The sequence below is a fragment of the Canis lupus genome, chromosome 35 (assembly GCF_048164855.1).
Source record: "Canis lupus baileyi chromosome 35, mCanLup2.hap1, whole genome shotgun sequence".
Lineage (NCBI taxonomy): Eukaryota > Metazoa > Chordata > Mammalia > Carnivora > Canidae > Canis > Canis lupus.
Genome location: NC_132872.1, coordinates 8,640,986 through 8,664,670, shown reverse-complemented (window position 1 = coordinate 8,664,670; position 23,685 = coordinate 8,640,986). Strand labels below are relative to the sequence as shown.

The following is a 23,685-nucleotide window of genomic DNA, read 5'->3' as shown; positions in this document are numbered from 1 at the left end:
CTCTTTCTATTAATTACCAAAACCTGTCTGCACTTGCTGCCAACTTCAACAAACACTGACTGAAGCCCACCAGCGACCAAGGATTATGTTTAGAATACAAAGACAAAAGGGGTACCTGGTGGCTCAGTTGGTTGGGCTTCTGCCTTCAACTCAGGTCATGATCTCGGGGTCCTGGGATCCAGCCTTGTGTCGTTGGGCTCCCTGTTCAACGAGGAGTGTGCTTCTCTCTCTTTCCCTCTGCCCCCCTCCCCACTCATGCTCTCTCTCAAATAAAATCTTAAAAACAAAAAAGAATACAAAGACAAAAGATATACTAGGCCCAATGATCAAGGAATTCATAGCCTGTTAAGTCCAAGACTGATATGTATTCACATGATTCAAGTTCAGTGCTCTGTGTGCAAATTACAGGGATGAGCATGGGGCAGAGAAATAGAGCAGAGAATGAGGTGATTTCATCTGGAGATGACCCACAATGGTGTCACAGGAATGATGATACCTGAGCAGGGCTTCAGAGGCTTGGGTAAACAGGAAGAGAATGGTGTGGGAAAGGGGACAGAGGAAGGAAAACAAACCATACTGAAGGCAATGCAAAGGTCTATGTGATAACGAAACAGCTTGGAGGACTGAAAGAAATTTGGGGGGAAAGAGAGTAAAAGATGAGAATGTTAGATGACGGCCAGGATCAAGAGGAATGGCTTCATTGACAAAAGGGAATGTACAAGGGATACCTGACTTCCCTAAAGATAATCCAAGCCTAATCCCCAAAATGAACTCTCACCCCTCCACTCCAGACCAGTTCCCCAATGTCAGGTGCCATCATCTCAGGATATGGTACCGGACCGATGTTGGTGCTAGAGCCAGAAACCTGGGATTCACCATTGAATCTGCTGCCTCCAGCCCCCACACTCAGTCCATCATCAGAGTCGCTGATTCTAATTTCAAAATTTGTTCCATCCAGCCACCATTTCTCCCTATTGCTACTGCCATCACTCTAGCTCACACTACCAACATTGCACTTGATTTTCCAACAGCCTCTTCATTGGTCTCCCTGCCATGAGCCTTGGCGCACTCCAATTCATTCTACACACAGGGATGATCTTTTTAAAGTGTCAAAGCCCTCAATAAATTCCCACTTCACTCAAGTCTAAGGATGGGGAACATGCCTTAGGATACTCAGTGCCTAGTACATTGAAAGAATAAAACAGAGAAATCAGACCTGGGGCAAGATGATGAGTACAGGTCTGTTGGGTTTGAGCCCTCTATGGAATATCCAAGTAGTTACCCTGCTGGCAACTGGCAATATGGGCCTGGATCCCAAATGACATTTGGCTTCACTATGTCAAGACTAACAGAAACAGAATTACTACGGTAAACAGGACTAAAACTATTTTAGATAATCATGAACTAAGTTAATAAAGCTTGAAGCAAGCTCAGCTTCTTAGAAAAGATTAAAGTGTCTCTCTAATCTGAAATTCTGCAGTTCTGGGTCAGGTCTAGGTTAGCATTTCAAGGACAACAGAAACCACAGATCTAGCACTAGACTTCTGGTGGGATCTTTACAAAGAGCAATTTGGCACCAAGGCTACGACGCAGCCACTTCCTTCAAAGTATTTTCACAATACTTCTGCCCCTCTGTTCCCTGATGTCCTCAACAACTTTCAAATGACTTCTCTATTAGTTCATCATAAATCGCTCCTGCCTCTCAGACAGTATATCTGGGGCGGTGCCCGGAAGGCAATTTCTCGGTCTGGGGATACCACTAGGTTAACAGCTTAGATAACAGACACAAAGGTTATCTTCCTTCCTCTCTCCTACTGATCCTAAAGAGCTACCTCAGGATGTGGGTGCTGTAAGGATTTTTTAGACAATAATTAAATTATAATTTGCTGTGGGCTTCCCATGGTACTGTGCAGAAGCATTTAATATAAAGTACTGTGCATGACAAATAAAAGCGAAGAGCTTCCAGAGAGTTTCTAACAAGTAGCAATTACTTTTCCAAATGCAGATGTGGGAGACAGTGATTACAACCCCCAATATTCTTTTTCCTCCTTAACTTTCCCCAGTATCAGTGTTTCTTTTTTTTTTTTTTCAAGTTGTCTCCTAAGTCTTTTTTTTTAATAAATTTATTTTTATTGATTCTGTCCAACATACAGAATAACACCCAGTGCTAGTATCAGTGTTTCTTAACTACTATATACAAACCCTTTAAGTTCAATAAGATGGTGATAGTATATATCTCTATGTCACTTTTCTTTCTTTTTTTTTAATATTTTTTTAATTTTTATTTATTTATGATAGTCACAGAGAGAGAGAGAGAGAGGCAGAGACACAGGCAGAGGGAGAAGCAGGCTCCATGCACCGGGAGCCCGATGCGGGATTGGATCCTGGGTCTCCAGGATCGTGCCCTGGGCCAAAGGCAGGCGCCAAACCGCTGCGCCACCCAGGGATCCCTCTATGTCACTTTTCAAGTCAATATGCTAAATAACCATTCGAAGGTCTAACCTTTAAAAATGAACATTTTGAGAACTTCTGTCTACATATCCAAAGAGCATGTACAATAATAGTTCTGTGAGATTGGTCAGGTTATGACCTAGTCAGCTGGTTTCTCATTCAGGTGATCCCAGGAAACAGCCTGGTGAATTTGACAGTCCTAAGGTTTTTAATTCATTTATTTATGTTTAGTCATATATCATTTACTTTATATCTGAAAGGACCATTGGTTAAAGACAGAAAACATAGAAATTATTGAAATAGAAGTGAATAAAGAACACAAACATTAAATCCCACAACTTTAACTCATGATAATTTTTACCAGTGTTGTATACTGCATTAGCTGATCAAATTTCTTACATCGTAACAAAAAAAGTCTCCAATACTTTAAAATTCAATAGAAAAAAAAGCAGAAATATGGAAAACAAAATATCAATACTGGCTTTTCATTTACAGGAAATAAGATTGCCTCCGTGTGTGTTATTTACCATAATAGTGCTTATGAATACAAGTTTGAAAATTTTTATTTTTTTTTAAGATTTTATTTATTTATTCATGAGAGACACACAAAGAAAAGCAGAGACACAGGCAGAGGGAGAAGCATGCTCCCTGTGGGGAGCCTGATGCAGGACTCAATCCCAGGACCCTGGGATCATGACCGGAGCCAAAGGCAGACGCTCAAGCACTGAGCCATCCAGGTGCTCCTTATTATTTTTTTTTTTAAAGAAAGCCTCAAAATAACTTTTTTTTTAATAGACAAAATACTGGACTTTCAACCATTGAGTGATAAACTACAGTTATTATTTATTTTTGATGTCCTGATACAATCCTAAATTTCAATCCACACTTTAATATAGATATATTCCAAAGAGCATGTCATCTTAAAATCTGACAAGTGGGTCTTTATTTTAGGTGATTAATTTAAACTAAATTAAGCAACTTTGTTATACATGCAAAATAATACATGTATAAAGTCACTCATTCTAGCATTATTTAAAATAGTAAAATATTGGAAACCATCTAAGTATCCATTAGCAGGCAGACAAGTTATGGTACATCAATATGATAAAATGTTATGCAGACATTAAAAAAGGATAAGAAAGCATACAGTATAATGTGCTACTGGTTGTGTAGGAAAATGGGGGTGGGTTATAAATATATTTGATTGTATATACTTAAAATAACTCAGTGATACTTTTTTTAAAAACTAACAACATGGGTTGCCTGTGGAGGAGATAAATTGGAAGAATGAAGCCAAGAAAAACTTTTCAAGAAGTATTCTTTTATATATATATTTTTAAATTTGAGCCATTGAGTGAATCTATAACCTATTCCAAAAAAGAAATGTTTAAATATTTTTTAAAAGTCAGTCACAAAAAAGAGTATTTTAAAAGAAATGAATACTCTCAAAAACATAGTACTCAATAACTAGTTCATATATAATCACATAGATAAAGCCATTTTGTAAAAGAACGATCATAATTATGTCTATAATCTTAAAACTGCTTGGTACATGTGCTCTTAAATCACATGGAACACAGCAATCTTAGAGTTAATTCCATCTCAAACCCTTTCCATGTTCCATCAATGGTTGAAATAGCAGCTACAATAGGTTCCTTCATTTCTCAGGGCTACAAGGAAAAAACAATACAAATATGAGCTTCTTGACAACCCCAAACGAGTGCTGAGAACAAAATTTTTTAAAATATTCAATTTTTCTTTCTATTACACTGTACATCACTTATTAAATGGAAAAGTCAAAATATCTTTTCATTCTTAATGCTGCACAAAATCATATATTAAATATAAAATTTATAACACAATACTTAATAACAGAATATCCATTTAAGACCAAATTTATCTTAATCACATTTTCTTTTATAGACCCCAGATGACTAAATGCTTTTTAAAACTAAATTCAAAAGGAGATTCTTGAGAAATATGGTCTCAGGTCAAAAAAAGGTGAGAACAAAGCAAGATGTCTACAGTACCAATGACCAACTGACACCCAGAGTTGTTGGGAGATTAAAATCATAAATCTAAAAATATAAAACAAAATGAACAAAGGTTGTTTTTCTATTCACTATCCAACTTCAAATGGGTTTTCTCATTATTCATTTCTCACTGAGTTCACAGCCAATTGACTTTGACAGTGCTTCCAAAGGTTCATCATTCTTGAGCTCCTTCTCCTATCCTAACCTTTTAAAACTCTTGGCAAACACTTCACTTCTCACCTTTACTACAAGAAATGAAGGGGGCACCTGGGCGGTTCAGTCAGTTCAGAGTCCTACTCTTGATTTCAGCTCAGGCCACGATCTCAGGGTTCTGAGGACGAGCCCCTTGTCAGGCTCCACGCTTAACAGGGAGTCTGCTTGGGATTTTCTCTCCCTTTCCTTCTGCCCCACTCCCCCACCCCAATCGCAAATTTTCTCTCTCTAATGAAAGAAAGAAAGAAAGAAAGAAAGAAAGAAAGAAAGAAAGAAAGAAAGAAAGAAAGAAAAAAGGAAAAGAAAGAAAGAAAAAGAGAGAGGGGGATCCCTGGGTGGCGCAGCGGTTTGGCGCCTGCCTTTGGCCCAGGGCGCGATCCTGGAGACCCGGGATCGAATCCCACGTCGGGCTTCCAATGCATGGAGCCTGCTTCTCTCTCTGCCTGTGTCTCTGCCCCTCTCTCTCTCTCTGTGACTATCATGAATAAATAAATAAAATCTTAAAAAAAAAAAAAGAAAAGAAAAAGAAAAAGAGAGAGGGACGGAGGGAGGGAGGAAGGAAGGGAGGGAAGGAATTTTCTCCCTTCCTCACCAGAGTGTCCATCTTTTTGCCTACCCTTTCACCTTTCTCTCCCACCAAGGAGGCAGGGTAACTCCTGCCCTGCCTGAGAACGTCTCTCAACCTCCATCAAGATCTCATTTGGGCCATCAACCTACCACTTCACATTTCAACTGCTCCCTTTTCTTTGGCCCCTTCCTCTGTGCCTTCAAAACAGCAAATACCTTGTCTTATTTTGAAAAACTTCTCTTGATCCTGCTCCATCCGCTATTGTCCTATTTCTCTCCTCTTTCTAGTCAGGCTGCCCAAATACATAATCCACATCCATTACCTCCTCCTTCTTCTCTCAGAAAAGGTATGCTTTGGTTTCAAATCCTCTACTAAAATAGCCTTACCAAAGTTCCTTAATGTCTTCATAATCACTGAATCAAAAGTGAAAGGAACCTTCAAGCTTATCTACTCCATTTAGCTTATTATATGAGTAAGGTAGCTGAGAGTCATGAAAGATTGATTTGACCAGCATTATACAGTGAATCAGTTGGGCAGACATCTTGATGTCCTTCCATCCAGAAGAATACGCATTCCATGGTAAAATACAAACAAACAACACTACAACTAAAAAAATCAAGATGAACCCTACTCAAGACTATTTCAGGTATCTCCACAAAAGAAAAAGAGAGAACTACAATTATAATCTGAAATGAAGATCAATACATATATAGCAACAGATAATCCAAAGTCCATTTCAGTTAGCTTTACAATATGGCCTTGTGCTTCACGAATTCCTAAGTATGTAAACCAAATAATAAACTTCCACTGTGGAATCTTTTTGGGAAAAAGGCCAACTGCTCTTCCTCTTCTCTACTCCTCCTTCTGCCATGAACTTGCCTGCAGTACACACTCTAAATCTGGGTGCTGAAAGACCCTGCATAAAAACTGAACAAGCAGTCAGAGAAGGAGAAAGGAAACAGGGAAATAAGAAGCAGAGTTCCCAGAAGGTGGAAGCAGTCAACAGCACCAAATGCTAATAGTGCACATTCTTTCCCCTACAGACCTCTTTTTGTACATTCTTACTCATCCTAAATAAGTCTCTGAAGTTTTCCTGAATTAGGGCTTAACCTCTTCTACAAATAAACATGCCCAGCTGAGCATGAAGGGTATAGATTCCTTAATCTACTTGTAATCTCCTTGTGTTCAGTCTCCCAGACTGTACATTCTAGAAGGCGACCTCCAGTCTCAGAGTAAAATATTTGAAATTCTATTACCCAAGCTTTCTCCCCATTCAATGCCTTATTTCATAACAGTCCTTGAAATATCCACATAACTACCAAAAAATAATGAGGACTTTAAACAAAGAATCAATAGGAATTAACAGATAAAAAAAATTATCTTGCTTATACTCTTAACCTCTCCAGGTATTTCCATTCCAAATAACTGGGAGGCTTCATAGACTTTTTTTGCTTTACTTTTTATGTTTTTTTCACATTATTTTCAGCTACCCAAAAAATTGAGGAAAGCAGGGTACTACAAGACACATCCATCTAGAAATACACAATATCTAGATTTCAAATTAAACAATTGAAAAAGTAAAATAATGGGTTACTGGTAAGGAAACATGAAGACACTATTTTATTGTGATTTTGAATATTAATAAAATTAATAACTACAATGAGGAGAGGAGGGCGAACGGTGATGAGCAAACCAGGGGAAGGATAAGAGGGAGGGATGAGAGATGAAGGGGAAGTATAAGAGGCCATGAAGAGAAGAGTCACCCTACAGGCTGCCCTCTGGGGTTTTGTGTGGCATCTGCTTCTTCTCCTTACCTTCAGACTCCTATTTCAGAGCCAACTAGACTTAGAGCCACGGGATATCCCTGAATGATACACAAAGTGTACCAAGAATAGGGAGGGCTTCCTCTGGCATGGAGTCACGTAAGTCCAAAGTTACAAGTCTGTAGCTTTGCCCTAATACTGCTACAGTTATGGTAGTGATGCTAAACAGTCAAACTCTTGTTTTAAAAAAAAATCCATCAAAAAAAAAAAAAAATAAAAATAAAATAAAAATAAAAAAAAATCCATCCTCGGGATGCATGGGTGGCTCAGTGGTTGAGCATTTGCCTTTGGCTCAGCGCATGATCCCGGGGTCCTGGGATCAAGTCTCACATCAGGCTCCCCACAGGGAGCCTGCTTCTCCCTCTGCCTGTGTCTCTGCCTCTCTCTGTCTCTCATGAATACATAAAACCTTTAAAAAAAAAAATTCATTCTCCAGGCACTTGGGTGGCTCAGTCAGTTATGCATCCAACTCTTGATTTCAGCCCAGGTCTTGATCTCAGGGTCCTGAGTTCAAGCCTCCCACTGGGTTCCATGTTGGGCATGCAGCCTACTTAAAAAAAAAAAAAAAAAATTAAAAACCCTACTCTTCAGGATACCAGAGCCACTGAACAGTGAGGGAAAACTTTAGAAAGAAGAGAGCCAGAGAAGGTGAACATCAAATTCTGTGTAAAAACTCTGCCCAAGCCTCTGGCAGACATGTAAAGTGTCTATGTATGGAACAGACCAAAATTAATCTACACTGTGCTATGAGCCACCACTCACTGTGGCCACAGCATGTAGAAGCTACAACGTTAATAGAAAAATTCACCATCTTTTTGGCAAGAGAAATCAGAGCCGAAGACAACAAAGGCTACAGGGAGTAAGGGAGAAAGTCTGCAAAAATGAGAAGCAGAAGACCCAGAATTTTGTAGAAATACTGCACAAGTCTCTGGCTGACCTCCGAACCACATATGTGAGGGCAGACCTGAGACAGCCTGGAATAAGATCCGAGCCACCACAACCACACTTGGAGTCTGACCACCTTAAGTTCCTGCTTACATATTTCAGAGGAAGGTAACAGAAACAGAGTCTACACAACATAACCTTCAAATGCCAGAAATATAATCTAAAATTTCTCCACATAAAAAGCCTCAGAGGAAAAGGCAATCAACAGATGTTAAATTCAACATAAATTCTCAGACAAGGATTTTAAACTAGCTATAATAACTATGTTCAACAAAGAAAAAGAATGTTTATTTATAATGAACGAAAATATAGGCAATTTCATTTTTAAAAAATAGAGGAAAAAAAACAGGAGCACTGGGTGGCTCAGTCGATTAAGCATCCAACTCTTGGTATCTGCTCAGGTCATGATCTCAGGGTTGTAAGACTGAGCCCCATGACGGGCTCCGTGCTAGTTGTGGAGCCAGCTTGAGATCTCTATCTCCCTCTCCCTCCACCCCTCCCCACTTCTTCCTCTCTAAAAAAAAAATAAATAATAAAAAATAATTCAAAAATAGAAAACAAATAAAATTTTAGTATTGGAAAAAATCTGAAATTTAAAAGTCTATTAGATAAGCCTAACCTAAAGGTAGAAAAGGGGGGTGGGGAAAGAAGAGGAAAAAAAGTCAATGAACCTGGGGCTAGAGTAACATAAATCATCCAAATTGAAGACAGAAATAAAAGATTTAATAAACATGAACAGAATCTAAGGGATATGTGTGCCAATTGCAAAGTGTTAGCATACAATAATTGTATTTCAAAAAAGAAAAAAACAAATGGAGCAAAGAAAAATACTGAAGATAAATGACCAGAAACTCCCAAAAAACCTAGAGTGACAAACTTACATATTTAAGAAACTCAGAAAAACCCAAATAGGATAACTTCAAAGAAAACTACACCTAGGAAATGTCATGGCCAAAATGTTTTTTAAACCTAGAGAAAACCTTAAGAGAAGTCAGAGAAAAAACAAACATTACATACATAGGAGAAATGATTCCAACGACTGCAGACTCCTTATCCACAGCCACAGAAGCCAGTTGAATAATATCTTTAAAGTAACAAAAAAAAAAATCTGCCAGCCTAGAAATACTACTTTCAGCAAAAATACCCTTGTAGAATGAAAGAGAAACAAAGACATTTTCAGATAAAGGAAAAGTAAGAAAATTTATCATAAGCAGACCTGCACAATAAAAATTGCTAAAGAAAATTCTTCAGGTTGAAAAGATGAATCTTCATGAATGAATGAGCAGCATCATAAATAGTTATAATCTAGGTAACTATAACATATTTTTCTCTTAATTTAAAATAAATGACTGTTTAACACATAAACTGCCTTTTGAGTTTATAAAACATGCAGATGTAAGACATATGACAATAATCACATAAACGGCAGTGGAAGTTATAATAAATGTATTTCTATGTTTGTAGAGTTTGTATTGGTACGATGTTAAACTATACCATGACAAGTTAAGGCGGCTTATTATAATCTCTAGAGCAAGCACCAAAAAATAATATAAAGAGAAACAGCCTACAAGTCAATAGATAATTAACAGAATATATTAAAAACCAAGACCCACCTATATGCTACTTGTGTGTGTTAAATATAAAGGCACAGACTGAAAAAACTAAATGGGAAAAGATATTCCATACAAATGATAAAAATAAGTCTGAAAGAGTTATGTTAATACCATATAAACAGACTTAAAGAGTACACCCAAAGATAAAGAGGAAAAATTCATAATGATAGAAGAGTTAATTCATCAGAAAGTCATAACAGTCATAAATATGTACGAACCTAATAAAAGACCTTAAAAGCACATGAACCCAAAACTGACAGAACCAAAGGGAAACAAGTAATTCCACAATCATAAAAGATTTCAACACCCACTCTGGGCAATTAATAGAAACACTGGACAAAAAATTAATAATGTAGTAAAGAGGACCAGAACACTATTGTCTTAACTTCCAACACCTGCAGAATACACATTATTTTTAAGTGCACCTGTTACATTCACCCAAAGAGAACATGTGTTTTCCTATAAAATGAGTTCCAATCAATTTTAAAAGAATGATAACATATAAAGTATGTTCTCTGATCAAAAAGGATTTAAATCAAATCAGTAACAAAATATATCTAGGAAAACCCCCAAGTGATTAGAAATTAAATAAGACACTTTTAAGAAACCTGTTGGATTAAAGAAGAAATCACAATGAAAGTGAGAAAACTACATTCAAATGAAAAATACAACATATAAAAATATGTGGGATGCAGAGAAAACAGTGTTTACAGGGAAAGGTATACCTGTACGTGCTTATATTGAGGGGAAAGGTCTAAAATCAATGACTTAAGTTTCTACTTAAGTCTTAAGTCTTAAGAAGATCAAAGATAAATAGAAGGAAAGAAATAAAGATGAGAGGTAATTCAACAGAGGAAAAGAACAACTTTCAGACAAAAAGTATTGGAACAACTGGATATTTGCATTTTGAAAAATGAACATATACCCTTACCTCCCAACATACTAAAAAACTAATTCAGAATGTATCACAGACCTAAGTGTAAAAACTAAAACTATAAATCTTCTAGATAAAAACATGGGAGAAAATACTGCAACTTCTGGATAGGCTTTTCTTAGAAGACAAAAAGCACAAAGCATAAAAAAAATTATAGTGGACTTTTCAAAATCAACAACATCTGCTCTTCAAAACATACCATCAATAAATTGTAAAGACTACACCCACAAAATGGCAGAAAATATTCACAATACATACCTGACAATGTAATGGTATCCAGAAAATAAAATAAGTCTTACAACTCAATAAGCAGACAGCCCATTTTTGTAAATGGGCACGAAGAGATGCTCACCATCACTGGACATCACGGAATTACAAACTAACACCACAAGAAATCACTACACACTCATTAGAACGACTCAGATTTAAACAGACTGACCATACCAAGTTCACAAGTAATAATGTGAAACAATAAAAACTCTTACACGCTGAAAATGGGGGTAAAAAATGGTACTACTACTTTAGAAAACAGTTTGGCAATTTCTCAAAAAATTCAACACCAACCATTCCACTCATAATGACTCACCAAAACAATTCAAATGTGTTCACATAAAGAAGACTCCTATAACAGTAGTCCCCAGGCTGGAAATAACTCAAATTTTCCTTAAGAGGAGAAGGGAAAAACACATTATAGTACCTCCAACAAAGGAGTTCTACTCAGGGATAAAAAGCAACAAATTACTGGCACGCACAGCAACACAGATGAATCTCAAAATCATTATGCTGAGTGAATGAAACCAGACACAAAAGAGAAAATATTGTGGGATGCCATTTACAAAAGTTCTACAAGATGCAAACTAGCACACAGTGGCAGCAAGCAGATCAGTGGTTGCCTGGGGGCAGAGGGGAGGATGGATGCAAACTGACACAGGTAAGCTTTAGGCGGCAATGAAATGTTCTCCATCTTGACTGATCTACTGCACCTGTGGATATATTACAACTGTCATCAAACCATATACTTTAAACAGATGCAGATTTTGGTAAACTACCTTAAACTAAGTGGATTTTTAAAAAAAAACACCAGTGCTCACTGGAGGGCCCTTTTTTCCTGTGATACAATGAGTAGATTCATCATAGGCAACCCCACCACTTTACCACCTTCCACAAGATCATGGTGTCAGTGAAAGTTGTGATTACATCAACCAAGCTAAAAAAAAAAAAAAAAAAAAAGTTTTATTTTCATATAAAAATTACCCTAAATAAACGAAACATTAGTTTTGAGAAACAAAATTTTGAAATTTTTGAACTTGCCTGGGGTCAGGGGAGGAAAGGAGAGTGAGTGCAAAGCTACAGTTAAGCAGGGTTAACTTAGCTTAATGTGCTCTTCCACTGGGGAGGAAATCTAGGGGAGGTGGAGAGATGAGACGGGATAGTGGTATGGTCCCCCCACACCAGGAAGGTGGGAGAGGATCCGTTCCCAGGAAGTGCAAGACATGACTTAATTATAATCTCTGAAAAGAGCCTTGAGGCCAAGAGATTGTTGGAGACCTCTGAGAAATATGGAAAAACTGGCAAACTATCAGCTGTTAGCCTCTTGAGGAAAATTCATAAAAAAAAAAGGAAACTGCAAAGGTCTGCCATTCTTAGAGTTATTAATTCTAACATTTCTCAAATCTTTATGAAATTCCCAAATAAGTGCTGTACTATGATTTTACATGCTTATTAACTCCATGTACTCAAAATTTATATCCTCCTCCAAAAGGTGGCCTGGTTTAGTCTGTGCTCAGATGAGCATCCTTTAAGTGAAACTCAAATTTCTTCTTTTACTATGTTATCTAGATTTCTGAGGTCTGGCCTGCACACCAACACTAGAACTAGCAAACAGACACAAATGGCTAGATTTCAATCTCAATACAATCACCTTTCAATTATTCACATTTATCCATATATTAGTGAAACAACCCCAAATTTACTGTATTTTGCCTTTTTACATTTCCCCCATTCTAAGAAAATACCCTCTTTACAAGTCTTTACCTTTTGGGGTGGAGGTTTTTGCAAAAGCAATTATGCCAAGCTTTTGAAAAATTCACTGAGAACAGACCTCTCCTCATGGGCTTAAATGTATTTATCAGCATTTATGAAGAATCTCACGTGATCTTGAAGTAACACAACAGCCTCTTAAGTGATCTCCCTGTCTTCCTCCTGGTCCACTCCAATCCACCCTCCTCCTGCTACTAAAGTCAAATTGTTTCCAAGAGCCAAGGTGAGCAAGTTATTTCCCTTTAAACCCCTATGAAGGCTTCCCACTGCTCACCAGATGAGTCTGGCTTGTGGCCCCTGTGGCCCTATCTCTATCTTCTGCCCTGGAACCCCACCTCCATGTGTAGCTCCCAGACTATTTTATGCCTCTGTAACTCTGCTTTCTTCTCTTTTTGCCCACAAAGGCTAGCTCTCACAACCCCTCTCCCTTCCGCATTACCTCTTAGCTTCCTGAATTCCTACTTGACCCCAAAGATGAAGCTTCTGGATTCACTTCTTCTGCAAATTCGATCATTCTGCTTCCTTTGGTATGGACTTACAGATCATTTTCTGCTTTCCCTTCTGTGACTGTGGAATAAAGGCTGTTCTACCAACATATTCATTTATATAAAATGTGATTCCTCATACAACTTACATTCCAATGAGAGGCGATATGTATATACAAACCTCCTCACTTATCTGGATTTTGCTTTTTTATGTCCTTGGATCATTGTTGATCTCCTCAACTTAACTGTAAGATACCAGAGAGAAAACGTATATTCTAATAGGGACAGGGTGGCCATTAAACACTTAGTTCCAACATTTGCCTAATGAATTTTGTAAATTGAAAATATAAGACTATACTGATTCTTTTGTCACTTTTTTTTTTAAGATTTTATTTATTTATTCATGACAAATACAGAGCAAAGATAGAGACACAGACAGAGAGAGAAGCTGGCTCCATGCAGGGAACCTGATGTGGGACTCGATCCTGGAACTCCAGGATCAGGCCCTGATCCTAAGGCAGAAGCTCAACCACTGAGCCCCCATGCACCCCTGTCACTATTTATTAAACATGTACTATGTGCCAGGCACTGTGCTAGATTCTAGAGACACATCACCACACAAAATAAATTCTAGACGATTTATAGAAACAACTCTATAGCTAAGAGGTTCGTTAAACACCATTGAGTCCAGTCCACCTACTTTATCGTAGAAGAAATGTCTTGCCCAAACTTATCCAGCTGGCTAGTCACAAAGGCAATATACAAGAAACTCCTCATCTAACATCTCTTTATCTTTTTCCACTAGTTTGAAGGAATTCTGAGTAATAAGACAAATTAAACACTATTTTGGCTTAAGACATATAAATCTCAATATTTTAAAATAATATTAATCTATATGTGAAAAGAGGCCTGAAAGCAGTGACATAAAACAAATCTAAAGGGAATGAAATAACAGAGACCCAGAAGTGGGAGCTGAGATTCATCTAAGTCAGCAGATGACATCTATTTGCACTCGTTAGCACTGCCTGGCATGTGCTACACCACCCCCTCGGGTAATTTACATTTTTTTAAAGCATGTATTTCTAAATTTAGGAAGTTAGGATAATCAGGGTGGAAAAGCCCATCTGTTTGACGTTCACTCCAGCTGCTGCAGATTCTGAAATGAAATTTGAGTATTTTCTTGTCTGTTTCATCTTATCCAGTCTGGAATCTGAGGACATTACAGTGGCATAAAAGTAGCTCAGGGCAGGGGATCTAATACTTTTTTTTTTTTTTTTTTGCTATACACAATACCTCCATTATGCTTAACTAACCATACTACAATTACACAAACACACCCACTATTTATACACATCTGTGTACACTCATGGTATAGAAACATTTTCTTGTGTAATATTTTGTTGGGCTGATGGGGGAAAGAGACAGAAAGACCCCAGGAAGAGATGATGCTTGACCCTAACAGGGTTGAAATTAGTTTGTACAAGCCAGGAAAGTAAATGAAATATTGCTTGACGCTATCACTTCCCTTATATTATTAGAAAGAACCTTAACCTGGATCCTGGTCCAAACTTTGCCACTTAAAAGCTGTGTAGTTTTGAAAAGACTACCTCTCTGGCTTTCTCATTACAGAAAGAATAGAGGCAGGATGGGAAGGAAGAAAGAGTTAAATAAAGGACAGAAATCAAGACAGACTGAAGGTGCTTTCCAGATCTGTAATTCTAGGACTATACGACAACCGCATGAATTTTCAAAGGGAAGCCTCTGTTGAGTAGAAGAAGCTTTCCCCTCCTGGTTTGAAATTATCAACATTAAACACAGAAGCAAATCAATAAATATTAATTTATATGCCTTTTTATTTATCCTTAAAGTGTCTGAGTCATATCTAGTAGAAACTAAGCAAATATTTAGTATATACCAAATATACCAAAGCAACTTAGAAGTATTTTTAAAATAAACACAATTCAAAAGAAGTCCATATTTCTAAAGTACAAAAATACATTAAAAGAAAAACAGGGGGATCCCTGGGTGGCTCAGGGGTTTAGCGCCTGCCTTTGGCCCAGAGTGCGATCCTGGAGACCCGGGATCGAGTCCCATGTCAGGCTCCCGGTGCATGGAGCCTGCTTCTCCCTCGTCCTATGTCTCTGCCTCTCTCTCTCTCTCTATCATAAATAAATAAATAAATAAATAAATAAACAAACAAACAAACTAACTAACTAACTTAAAAAAAAAAAAGAAAGAAAAGAAAAAGAGAGGCAAACATTATCTAGGATGATGTTTATTGCTGGTGATAAACGTTAAATGTGACTGTTAACAGAGCCCCAAAAAGAAAAGTGTAAGAGCTCATCTAGAGAAAGAAACATTTCCTGTGTTCATAAACCTTTCCTGAATACCTTGACCATGGGAGGTTCTGTGGTAGAAGTAAGAGGGGATCAACAGGAACCAAAAGCCATACTGGTCATGGGAGTTGGTTCTAATTTCTTACATAAGATGTACCAGGCCCGACACAACTACCGAAGTGCAAGTATTTTAGAGACAGAGGGACCCAGCAGAGGCGCCAACCTCCATGAGCCTGTGACTTCACTTAGGAAACTGTTACATACCTGGAAACCACAACAAAAAATAAGGCTGTAAAAGCTTTAAAAAACTTGTTTACCAGCACTTCAGGAGACTTAGGTTCTTCACAGGATTTCTTCCTGACAGTTCCATTATCCTCAGCCCACCAGTGTTTTATAGATGAACAAACATTTTAAGAAGCAATGGGGACCTGAAAGAGACACCCTAGTGCTGGGTCACCTTTTCCTGCCTTATTCCACATTGTTAGGCTGTTCCTGCCTCTCACGCCCCTCAGGACCTAGAACAGTGGCTACCACAAAGCAGGCCCTGGAGAAGCACTGAGTGAACTAACAACAAATGTCGTCAAAGGCAGTCTGGCCATATCAAGGGCGGAGGTGCAGGAGGAGACAGACTTTTGCTACACACCAGGCATCTGGGCCATCACTTCACCCAACCCAGCCACTCCACGGACAGGATGGCAGGCCTCTCTTTCCAGACAAAGAACAAGAGGCTCTGCCCAAAAAATAAAAATTAAAAATTAAAAATAAATTAATTAATTAAAAAAGAGGCTCTGCCCAAAGAAGAGAAGGAAGCATGGGACCATCTAGTCTACCTAAGTGAGCTGGGGTGAAGGTGCTGAGCTCCTCCCAGAGAGACAGACAGACAGACACAGATGCAGGCATAAAAGACAGCTGTCCGAGCCCTGGCAGAAAGGCTGGGCCAGGAAGGTTGGCCACAGGATGAGCAGCAGCAGGAAAAGAGCCAGCCCAACCCAGAGGTGTGAGTGCCTGGACCGGGGCCAGGCAGAGGCGCGACGGGTGTCCCGCGGGCCGCAGGAGTCCAAGAAGGGGGGGCAGCAGGTGCGGGGACTCTCAGGAGCCGTTGGGCCAGACAAACTGGGGGAACCAGGGTGGTATGTGCCACGTGTTCAAAGCTTCTCAGAGTAAAACCTGCCTAGAAATAGGTCAGTACCAGAAAATCATGGCATGAACGTTAGTAGCAAAGATGATGGTCATTTACGGTAATTTATTAGTCAGGCCGTCATTCCTCATGCTTTTTAAAATCATCTCCAGAAATCTAAAGGGAAAAGCCAATTTTCACCAGAAGGAAGAGAACGCTGCAAATATAGAATTATTGACTATGCAGGAAAATGTTTCGAACACTGAAGCACAGAGTTCAATGTGTACAGATTACATGCATAATAGAGCTTCAAATGAGTTACCATAGCTACAAAAAGATAATTAATTTTGAGGAAACAAAAGAAAAGAGATATCATTAGGGGCAGTATTCAAAGAGCTGAAATAATAAACGTGGCATCCAAATTTAACTCCCATCACTCCCCCCCAGGAGCTAGCAACGCTCCTTTCCATGGGGCCCCTTCTGCTGTGGCTCCCCGGCCCCCCAGGACTGTGGGCCAGGCCTCTGCTGCACCAGCCTGAACCCCATCCAGACGCTGGGTGACTCTGTGACCTCCCACCCATGCCATGAAGTCTGTGATCGCCGGTGCCTTGTAGCCTGAACCGTACAATTATCACCAACTCTGCATGAAACAGGGACAGGCTCAGCACCAGCTGGGCCCCGGCACCGTGCGCACCGTGCGAGGGCCGAGGAAGGAAGAGCGGGATTGACGCAGGTGGGTGCGTAGGTCACAAAAGACAGGTATGGGCTAAAGTCTGGGCAATGTTCTAGAGAGACGGGGAGGAAGAAGCCAACTCGGGAGACCATGGGCGAGGTGACCTCCAACCCGTATCTGGAAGCATAAGCATTATTTTCCAGGCCCAGAAAAAAAGAGGAGGAAGGGGGGCTTTGCTTTCAAATTGAGGCAACAGCACCTTCTCGTTCCCTTTTGCCTGAAGCGGGAAGAAGGTAAATTCTAGAAACCAAAAGACATGAGCTGTGACTTTATTTAACCTTTCTGAAGATCGTTTCCTCAGTTTTAAAAAGGAAACAATGCAAGTGTGTGGTGAAGATGAATCATATAATGTATATTGAAGGACTGTACTTGGGATGCATTTTATTTTTAAGGATTTATTTACTTGAGAGAGAGAGACAGAGGTCGGGGGGTGGGGGGGACAGAGGGGGAGGGAGAGAGAAAATCTTCACCAGACAGAACTGAATGTGGAGCTAGACGTGGGCCTCGAGTCCATGACCCTGAGATCACAGCCTGAGCTGAAACCAAGAGTTGGATGCTTAACTGCCTGCACCACCCAGGCGCCCCAAGGGAGCCTTTAAAGTAGGAAGCAGTCAAAAATGCCTCTTTCCCCCTCAAAAACTATAAACTCAGCGATAGAGACTTACACTTCTTTCCTGACACCTGCACTAACAGAACTTTCAAGCATGATTTCTTGTTGACATAATTGTTCGATCATTCCCATTTGAATCTGACAACTCATAAATCTTCTATCATGCCTACTTATTTGACATAGATAAAAATAAAATGTTAAACTCTTACGTCCAGCGCTGTATTGCCCAAAAGAGACAAGTACTTAAGGCACCGGCAAGACAGGAACAGGGTGGTGGGAGGAAGAGAGAGAAAGGGGAAACATTTTTAAGGCTGATTGACATTTGATATTTAAGAACAAAGACCAAAGTCGTCGTCTTGAAGGAAAGAACACAACTGTGCTGGACTTGCTTACTTTTTATAGTTCAGTGTCCCATTCTGAGTTTCACAGGAGGGGGCACCACGATCTTTTCATGCTTAGGGTTCCAAAGATCTCTACAAGCCCGGCTCATGGTTCATATAAATGTTCCCCAAATTCTTCCCCAGTCAGGCCCTAGAATGGAGCTTAAAAGAAACAACATAATCCACTTACGGACTGTCTGAGCCTGGCACAGTATTAGGCACTTTACATATTTTCTTAATCATCCAGGCACTTAACTCCACATACTGAAATCCACTCTACTCCACAACTGCACGATCTCCTCATTTGGAAATAGAGATTATATACTCTGTCTCACAGACTTGTCTTAGACGTGATGAATAAATATACATAGAATGCCTAGGTAATGCATGGCACACGCTGGGTACCCAAAAACGGCAGCTACAATAGAAATGGAAATTTGACATCCAGCCTGGAAACTTATGACACCTTGAAATCAGAAGCAATGCATGTGACTTAGACAGGGATCCAGAAGTGGTGGCAGCAGCAAAACTGAAGCTCATCAGAGCTGGCACTGAGGGCAGGATGACTTGGCTTGCCACTCTTTGGCACATGTGCCCAGAGCCTATTCAACTCCAGTGTTCCAAGCTGTTTAACCACATTCAGTTCACTGTGGGCACCTCAGTTTCTAAATGCCTGCCAAAATCCAAGTATTTAAAAAAAGCACTCCAAGTGATCAAGCAAATAAAGAGGCTTTTTCTTTAAAGAAAAGATCATTTATTGAGATTCAATAAACCACTGTAGTATGGTTCTTGCAATTGCTTACACATTTGCTGCCATGTTGGTACATCAGCTTAAGTTAAAAACTAGGACAGAGCTCAAGATTGGCACATCTGGCCAGATTGGGACCCTAGATTCTGCAGAGTTGGCCACACATCTAAACCAAATGTTATCAAGAGGAGAGCAATACGTAAATTTACATTTGTCGATAAATGAGCATATGCATAAAAGCACAGTCTATTTTCTTTCAAATTGATGTGATGGTCTCACTACTTCCTACCTCAACAACCTACCCCAAAACTAGATGGGTGGCAGGGGTCAGGGCATAACTAAATTCAGTCCAATCCGGTCAGCCAAGACTGATGCAATAATTTGAGTAGCCTCTTAAAGTTATTTTATAGATGTCTCTTTTGGATGGCTCAGGTAAATGCTCAGTCTTTTAGATTTCCTTCCCCATGTCCTACTTTTCTTCCAGATGGTATCTGACTGCCTGAAGGAGAGAATCCTCAAACTACGCCAAGGCAGAGAACAGGAGGTGGCCCTCATATCTATACAAAGTTGCCGGGGTCTCCACTGGACTCAGCTCTAGAGTATCTTAACCAGTACTTCCAGAGTGGTAGCCAGTAGGTTACAACTGGTCCTGTGTGGGGCATTCTTTCTGGTGGTAGTTGTGGTGGTGCTGAATGGGGGACAGGGGTGAGTACGTGCCGGTCCCCGTCTTCATACAATGGTCCCAGCCATTGGTCTCTGATCTTAAAGGCCATATGTGCAGAGACTCCTTCATTCTAAGCTCAGGCTTCTCTAGGTCCCCGCCCCAGGACACACATACACTATCAGGTCTCTTACACACCTCAAGGAAGGCCCCATGGAGCCAGGAGCGCTGCCTCAGACTCTACCTGCTTCTGCCACCGCATCCAGGTCAGTGCTCGAGCACACGTTCAGAGTAGCCAGTGCAGGACTTGCAGACCCCAAGAACCAGACCACCCAGGGAAATGGCATGGATTGGTCAGAACAAGCATGTGGGTTCAACAGGAGACAACACTTCCCTCATACCACAAGAGTTCCGTGGTATCAGAATAAGCTGAGTCATGTCTGGCTTTTAGACTAAATTGTGGAGTCTTGAGGACTAAATCCAACTCTTTTTTTCATCTTTCTACCACCAGATTCCTGGAGCATAACAGACACTTCTTTTGTTGTTGTTGTTGTTGTTTTGTTTTTCCTTAAAAACTGCTTGATACCAAAGTAACAAGGATGATTTGCCTCATAGGCTGGGTGGGATAAAGACGAAACAGGCAGCACACAAGGCCACTCACTACCTGGCTCTATCTTCTTGCATCTGACATTTTAACTACTGCAGAGCTGCACTTCTGTTTTCTCACACGATCTGACAAGTGTTCCACAATTACTGCTTCTCTGATTCACATAAATCTCCAAATTATAAGTGTGCTTACAACTCCAATTATAGTTACACATGTATTAAGCTCCTCAAGACCGGGTACCATACTAAATATTCCACCTAACCCACAATGCCTAACACAGTGGTATACACAGAGTGGGGTTTCTCAATAGCTTATTGCAAAGTGAAGGGATATACTTTTTAAAAGTTGAGATATTCTCCACTAGGATAAAGAAAAAAAATTAAATGCATACAACACTATATTTTGCATAAAATTTCTGTGCCTTCTCTGGAAACTATTTTTGAACCATAAGTTCAAACTCCCTGTACAAAACAAATGTAAAGTGGTGCTGTTGAGATGCAAGGCACCCAACAATAGGAAAGGCTTTTATGCCACTAAAATTATTATTTTTATTTTTTATTTATTTTTAACAAATTCTACTTTTTTAAATTTTTATATTTTTAAATATTTTATTTATTCACTCATGAGAGACACAGAGAGGGAGGCACAGACACAGGCAGAGGGAGAAGCAGGCTCCATGCGGGGAGCCTGACAAGGAACTCAATACCAGGACCCGGGGATCATGACCTGAGCCAAAGGCAGATGCTCAACCACTGAGCCACCCAGGTGTCCCTAAAATTATTATTTTTAAAGGAAATTACTATTTAATGGCAAAATGGAGATGATGAGATTCAGAAGGTAACCTCAGCTCCAGATGATGAAGCAAGAGATGATGATAATAGGTGGGCAGATGCAACAGGGGAGAAAGAGGGAGACAACAAGCCGAAAAACAAAAAAGCGGAGAAAATAATGCTGTAAAGAGGAAATGAATACTATTTACAGATAAAGTCCGATTTCACAGCATGCTGGTTGGGTCCCTTCTTTTGAGAAATGAAGATATATGGCTTGACTATTGTCAGTAAGCATTTACCGATGACTTACCACATTCAAGGCATTGCACTAGACCCTGAAGGTAAGATGAAATGTAAGACTGTATCAAAGAACTTAGGGAGGCAACAAGACTGGACATAAACATCAATGGGTAAACCACTACAAAAAGTAAGTTTTAGTGCCTGGCTCCCAACTCTCATCACACACCAAAAAGATCAATTCTGGGTAGGCTGTAGCTCAAAATATAAAAGGTAAACAGTACAGCTTCTAGAAAACAAAGAATATCTTTTTGACATTGGGGCAGGAAACAAATTCTTAGCCATGACACAGAAAGTGCTAGTCAAAAAGGAAAAATTGTTAACATGCACTAATTAAAATCAAGAACTGCTCTTTAAGAGGACATCAAAATAAGAGAGTAAAAGAAGATTTTTGCAACACATGTAACCAATAGAGTGCCAGTATTCCCACAAACACTTCAAAACCCATACAAATCAGGGAGAAAAAAAGACACACAGACTCTAATTTTAAAATCTGGCAGAGGTGCCTGGGTGGCTTAGTCAGTTAAGCGTCCAACTCTTGATTTCAGTTCAAGTCCTGATCTCAGGTTCCTGGGATCAAGCCCAGTGTGGGGCTCCAAGCTGGGCAAGGAGTCGGCTTGAGATGCTCTTTCTCTGCCTCTGCCCCTCCCCCTGCTCATGCATGCAAATAAATAAATCTTCCCCACTCCCCCAAAAAATATGTGTGTGTATGTATATATATATATACATATACACATATACACACACATATATGTATATGTGCATACACACACACACATACATATACATACATACATACTGGCAAAACCCAAGGGGTTCATCAATAAGTAAATGGATAAACAAAATATACCAATATAACAATGAAATATCATTCTGCCATAAAAAGGAATGAATCCCTGATACACACTATCTCGTAGATGATCCTTCAAAACATCGTGCTATTAGCCAGTCACAAAAGGACAAATGCTGTATGATCCTACCTATGTGAGGTACCTAAAATAGGCAAATTCATAGAAATATAAATGGACCAGAGGTTACCAGGGCCTGAGGGAAGAGGCAAATGGGGAGTTATTGCTTACTGTTTATAGTTCGTTTGAAATGATGAAAAAGTTTTAGAAATATTGATGATCATTGCACAACACTGTGAATATGCTTAATGCTGCTGATTCGTACACTTAAAATTGGTTAAAATAATTAATTTCATGTTGTTTTACCATGATTCTTAACAATTAATGACACACCAAAAGCACTGAATTGTAAAATTCATAATGTAATATATCAAAAACCACTGAATTGTATACTTTAAGTGACATGTGAATTTTATCTTAATAAAGCTGTTAAAAAAAAATGGCAAGACTTGAGAAGACAACTCATGTAGGAAGATATCTAAAGTGGCCAGTAAAAGGGGAAATGGTGAGCAACCTTATGAATAATCCGGGAACAGCAAAATGCTTACACATATACACAATCATCCATCGTAATGGCTAAATTAAATCGATCACAAGGATTAAGAGAAAACAACTCTCAGACACTGCTAGTAGGCATGAAGACCAACACAACTACTTTGAGCAAAAATGGCAGTACCTACTAAAGCTGAATATACACAGTCTGTTTCTTAAGTGTAACACCTAACAGAAATGCACTCTGATTTGCTCAGAACACATGGCCAAGAATCTTCACCACAGCATTATTTATTGTAGGCCAAAACTGGAGAAAACCTACAGTATATCAGCAGTAGGATGGGTAGGTCAGTATCATGGTATATTTACACGATAAAGTGCTATACTATAATGAAGGTAAAGAAACCACAGCCATACATAATGTGCATAAATCACATAAACAATGTTGGATTTTAAAAGCCAGAAACAAAAGAGTACATTAATGAATATGGATGATTCCATTTACATAAATTTCAAAAACATGCAAACTAGTTTCCAGTGTTAGAAATAAAAAACTGGCTACCTGCCACTATTGCCTATTCTAATAAATACAGCAACTTTGAAATACAGCATAATCAAAAAACCCTGACTCAATATAAGTCCATGCTCTTCAGTGGAATGAACAAAGTATGAATCAGAGAAAGGCAGCAGAAGCATGTTAGAAGATAGAAGCTATCGTAAACTTAGCACATGTAAAGAAAAAGGGTGAGAAACTATTAACCGTTTCAAAACTGGAGCACAAATGAAATGCGAATTCAATCCACCACATAAAAGAATCTTTTTTTTTTTCATTCTTTGAAAGCGAGAAATGTCTATGCTCTCGCAAAGAACAAAAAAACAAAAAAAAACCACTTTAATATTTACAGGCATATCTCAATTATC

General features: G+C 39.2%; 1 protein-coding gene across 7 annotated transcripts in view; it reads right to left on the bottom strand.

Moving 5' to 3' along the window:
- IGSF11 (immunoglobulin superfamily member 11) overlaps positions 1-23,685 on the bottom strand; it is a 199,470-nt gene that overhangs the window by 87,702 nt on the left and 88,083 nt on the right. The window lies entirely within an intron of this gene.